This window comes from Ursus arctos, unplaced genomic scaffold (genome assembly GCF_023065955.2).
Source record: "Ursus arctos isolate Adak ecotype North America unplaced genomic scaffold, UrsArc2.0 scaffold_7, whole genome shotgun sequence".
NCBI classification, from domain to species: domain Eukaryota; kingdom Metazoa; phylum Chordata; class Mammalia; order Carnivora; family Ursidae; genus Ursus; species Ursus arctos.
The window spans coordinates 13412622-13418621 of NW_026623089.1; positions in this window are offsets into that span (position 1 = coordinate 13412622).

A 6000-nucleotide genomic window follows, 5' to 3' on the forward strand; every position below is an offset into this window, starting at 1 on the left:
TCACTAATTCATTTCAAACTCTGCCATGAGTGTGAATCTTTCAGTTAGTTCCTATGCATCATGTGTTCTCTCCATTTCTTCTTTTTGGAGACATCTGTCTGGTATTGCCATCCTGCTCTAAGGGAGTCTGCTGGCTGTCTAGGCCTGTGGCACAGCTGTTTTTCTGGTATCTTTCTTCACTATTATTCTTGGGGTCATTATCCTTAACTGAATTGGAAGCGCTGTTTCCTGGATTCTGTGTCTTTCTCTTTGATGATTTACTCCCTTGTTGTGGCGGAACATTTCCTTCAGTGGCTCCTTGAGGCATGGTGCATGGAGGTTTGTTCGTTTGTTCATTTGGTTTTGAGAGTTTAGATGTCTGAAAGTGCCTCTATTGTACTGTTAACACTTACGTGATTATTTACCTGAATATTTTATTTTAATTTTATTATTATTATTTTTTAAAATACTTTATTTATTTATTAGAGGGAGAGAGACAGCCAGCGAGAGAGGGAACACAGGCAGGGAGAGTGGGAGAGGAAGAAGCAGGCTCCTAGCGGAGCAAGGAGCCCAATGTGGGGCTCGATCCCAGGACCCTGGGATCACGCCCTGAGCCCAAGGCAGACGTTTAATGACTGAGCCACCCAGGCGCCCCTGCATATTGATCTTGTAACTTGTAACCCTGATGAACTATTTATTAGTTATGGTAGCCTTTTGTGGGTTGGAAAGTCATTTCCTAGTTTTTCAAGATGAGTTGTGGCACCTCATGAAAAACAGCGAATTGGGATTTATTGAAGAATGAAATGAGCCTCCTTTCCCTCTCTGTAGTGTGGAGACACTATTTTCAAATAGAGCAATAACTACTAAATTTTAATATGAAATGCTCCATTCTTCTAGTAATTTAGTTAAAGCTATTGACGTAGCTTCTCTAGGACCATGGAAACGTGGGCTAGAGACAGGGAGCCCATAGCTCTGTGGTTACAGTATTGGGATTATGGTCCAAGATCCAGTCTCCCCTTGGATCAGTCAGCCAGCCGTTTCTCAGAAGGGACAGATGTTGGATGATTAAAGGAAATTCTTCCTGTAGGATGAGAAAAAGCAGCATAGAACTCAGTGAAAATGGGACAATAGGTTTCACAATATACCTTCCAAGTGTCTTAGGAAAGGATATTCACTTCTTGTTACCATTCTTTCTATTCTAGACCAGGCCATCATCAACTCCTCGATATAAGAATCTCCTAATTTATCTCTAGTTGTTTCCCCTACAACCTCTGCTCCATATCGCAGCCACAGTGGTATTCCTCAAATGCACATCTTTGTTGTTACTGTTAAGATTTTATTTTTTTATTTTTTTAAACATTTTATTTATTCATTAGAGAGAGAGAGAGAGAGAGCGTGAGTGGAGGGGAGGGGCAGAGGGAGAGGGAAAAGCAGACTCCCCGCTGAGCGGGGAGCCCTCCACAGGGCTTGATATAGAACCCTGAGATCATGACCTGAGCCAAAGGCAGATGCTTAACGCACTGAGCCACCCAGGTGCCCCAAGATTTTGTTTTTAAGTAATCTCTACACCCAGTGTGGTCTTGAACTTACAACTCTGAGATCAAAAGTCCCATGTTCTACCAACTGAACTATCTAGACACCCCTCAAATGCAGATCTAATCTTAGTTACTCTTCTGCTTGAAACTCTCCAGTGGTTTCTCACTGACTCTAGGGTCAAATTCAATTTCCTTAGCATTGTTTACACGGCCATTCATGACCAGACCTAGCCTTTTCTCACTGCTTCTGTCCCTTTTACATTATGGTTCAGTCTTACTATACTTCAAAATATTTTCAGATTATGTACAAACTGCTCCCTATGTCTACAGCATGTTCCAGTATTAACTCATTCCCCCCACCCTATTCATCTAACAATTTATATAAATAAACGAGGAGAAAGCGAAAATTCAATGAGGAATACACAGTGCAGCCCATTTTAAAGATGTGGAAGTTGAGGCATGGAGAATCTGTGTGTCAGTGAAAGGACTGTAAGTTAAATGTCACATTCTGAGTCCTGGAGTACCACTCCGAATGTCGTGTTTAATTCTTGAGTTTTGTTTCATTGTCAAACATGCTCTATCCACAAGCTTCCTCCCTGCGTTGGAGTCCTTTCCTTTCATTGCCTGAGGCCCATTAACCACCAGGTTGGAGTTGGGACCATAACTGGGGCATCTGAAGCTTAGCGGTTCTTTTAAGTCCGTACTCTGGCGGTGGGTACATTTGGAACGGCACTGAGACATGAAGAATTGAGTAGAGAGAATTTGGAACATAGGAAGGTTCTGCGTGGCCCCACATTCAGAACTCATTTATATCTACTGGAGGTAACAGGGTGCTAATCACTCACTACTCTTCCTTTCTTGTTTGAATCAACTGAAAACAAGATACCAAATAGGGTTTCAAATTTAAGTGGCAGCAAGCTGTTCTCAAGATTGTCGTCCCTTTCCCACTTGGAGTTGAAATCGTCCATCCAGGCACAGTCTGAGAAGGGGAGAAAAAGGTGGGGAGGGATAGGGTTTTTTTTGTTTGTTTGTTTTTTAGAGCGAGCGAGCACACATGCAAGCAGTGGGGGCACGGGGAGAGGGAGAGGGAGAGAGAGAATCCCAAGCAGGCTCCATGCTCAGCACAGAACTCGATGTAGGGCTCAGTCTCACAACCCTGAGATCATGACCTGAGCTGAAATCGACTCAGACGCTTAACCGACTGAGCCACCCAGGCGCCCCAAGAAGGATCGTTTTTCCACTTTTTAAGCAGTGATCCCAAGAATATTAGTGCTCACCACTCAGATTAACTTCTCACTTTTCAAACCTTGAGTTGTGAGAGTTAGAGGAACAATCACCATTCCCAGCATCCCATTTCCCTAAGTGGGTAGCATTGCCTAGTCGACTGAACTGCCTTTAAGAAAGTGTAATTAAGTGCTTAATTGTTATTGTTCTTAAATTTAACAATATACAAGAAGGTTGCGAGTTTTCATTGTTCTTTTGAATTTAACTGTTTGCATTGCTATTCCCAACTCTGATCTGTAGGAGGCACTTTAGCATTTGTTGATCAGTTGCCTGGAATCACAAAGTTGGTGCCTGAAGACAGGATGTTTGAGTTCCTTTGATTTCATAAGTCATCTCAGGAAAAAAATCTACCTTTAAAAAAACATTTTCTGACATGCTTTATCGCTCTCACTTTTTCTATATACTCCACTAGCCATCTGCCCTCCCCTGAATGATTTGACAGTATGTCACAGACACTGACATTTCTTCCCCCAAACATTTCAGAATGTATCTCCTGAGGACATTCTACAACTACAATACTGTTAACATATCAAAGAATAATTTTGTAATGTTACCTAATATCCACTACATAGTAAAATTTCCCTCATTGTTCCAGTAATGTCTTATGGTTTTTAAAAATTCAGTGTCAAATCGGGGTTACATGTTACACTTGGTTATTATATCATTTTTATTTCTTTTAATCTGGAGCAGTTGTCTGATTTCATTTTTTCCCTCATGATACTGGCTTTTGGGAATTCTAGGCCTTTTGCTATAGAATGAAATGCATTGTGAATTTGTCTGATTCCTTGCGGTGTCATTTAACTTGTTTCTCTGTCCCCTATATTTCCTGTAACCGGAAATTAGACATATTTGGCTAGAATGCTTTCTAGGGAATGTTTTGTTGTAATTGACTTCTCATGTGGTCTGAGGAGGAGAACGGGTCCATTTTGCAATCATCACACATCCTCATAGGTAACATGTACTATATTAGATAAAATGGGAGAATAAAAAATAAATAATGTTTAACATAGGGCCTGGCACATGATAGAGGCTCTATAAACATTTATTGGCTGCTGAAATACGTACAAAAGATAATCGACATTGTAACAATAAATGGTAAGAGTCAAATGAGTTGCTGAGTGGAGCTGTAATTTAATTTAATTAACAAATACTTTAATTTTATCAAACAGAGCTGCTTCTGTATGTTCTGAGCTAGGTACTGTAGGCACTGCTAGGTACTGGAAATACACTGATGATCTGATCTAGACAACTCCGGTCTCTGCCTTTCAGGAATAAATGCCACAGCATTCAGAAGTTGGAGAATCAATTTAGGGGGGAAGGAAGAACTTGTTTAAGGACCAGCAATGTAAGTTGGAATTAGATTCTGGAAGACTTTGAATGAAGGTCAGTAATTCAAACCATCAGGGAAGGCATTGGTTTTCTAATAGACAGAGTCTGCAAGTGGTAACTATTTGACTTTGGGCAATGTTGAGTTATAATTTATGTGGGCCTTGGTTTTCTCATTTGTAAAATGAGAATAATAATAGCTCCTATAGCTCATATCTGTTTAGCACTTGCCATGTGGCATACACTATTATATATAGAGAGAGGGAGAGCGAGAGAGAACAATCTGTTGATCTTTGATCTTCGTATCTCTATAAGCTACTCCCTATAATTATCTTCATTCTACAGATGAGCACCCTGAGGGACGCAGAGGTTAAATGATTTGTCCAAGATTATATAGTTCGTAAATGGTGGAATCAGAGTCGAGCTCAAGCAAACTTTAGAGATTATACTCTTAGCTTTTCATACACTAAATTGCCTATAGGGCTGTTGAGAGGATTAGATGAAATAACATATTCACTTAATCAGTGCTTGGCATATAGAAGAGCTCGATAAAGTGAGCTACCATGACTGCTTCACTTCAAGAAATCCTTAGTGAAATGCTTCAAAACATGGTAGATCATTAGAAGTTTGTGAGCTGTGGAACTTGTCACAATTTGTGTCGATTTTTGGAAGATTAATGTGACAGCGCTGAGTAGGATGGGACGCAGAAGGAGAGTCTGGACATAAAGAGATGTTTGGAGACTTGATATAGTCCAGTTGAGCGTGGGGAGAGATCCACCATCACTAGAACAGCTTGACAGAGAAGGGAATTTTAAGATAGCATTGAGAGTCAAGCGACGACATTTATGGAATACCTGAAGTGCACAGATAACTGCTGGTTACTATGGGAGAGAAAGAAAACCAGCAGCCTCTGAACACCCATGACAGGTGCCATTACCTTTTTCTTTCTTCTTTTTTTCCCCTTTAGTTGCCATTTATTGAGCGCCTTCTATGGGCAGGCACTTGTCTGTAATCATTCCCTGTTCTCACAGCGATATTGCAAGGTAGGTGTTATTGGTACCATTTTTCTAGATGAGGCTTAAGAGACTTGCCCATGGTGGTGGGAGGGAGGGAGGGAAAGAGAGGGAGAGGACGGGAAGGGAAGGAAAAGGAAGGGAAGAGAAGGGAGGGAGGAGAAGGAAGGAAGAGAAGGAGGGAAGGAAGGAAGGAAGGGAGGAAGGAAGAAGAAAGAAAGGGAAAAAGAAGGAAAGCTCTTTTGAGGGTTCAGTCCCAGATCTGTCTGACTTTAAGGCCCATGCCAGACTAACAATACTAGTTTGAGCTTTAGGAATTCCATGAATCTTCTGGCACGGTAGGCACAATTTTATGGGCAGGTGGTCGCTTAGAAGATTCTCAAATGAATCTATGACTCCAAAAGAAAAGAACAATTGTCTTAGACTATCAGAATTGGAAGGATCCTCAGAAATTACGGTCCAACTGCCCTCATTTCAAAGTTGGGCAAACTGAGGCACAACAAGGGAAGTGATTTGTTACAGAGTGATTCAAGTTTCAGAGCCAGCCCTAGAACCCACTCACCTTGTCCTTCGGGCCACTGCATCTCTCATTTTGAGACCTTACATCAGGGAAACAGAAGCCTGGAGCAGCTTGGAGGAATTATAGCACAGTGGACCAGATCTCCTTCTAGATTACCTTGCAAGCAGTCAGGCACCTCTGCAGGGAGCTGTGTTAACTCTTCAAGGACCAGGTTCTAAATTAGTACTGTTTGGGAAATTGCCACTTTATAGGGTACTGTTAGTCAGGGACTGCTCTAAAGTGAGCTTGGGAGTGAAGAAGAGCAACCCATCTATCCAAGGGCCTGCTTTTTGCCCTGTGTATC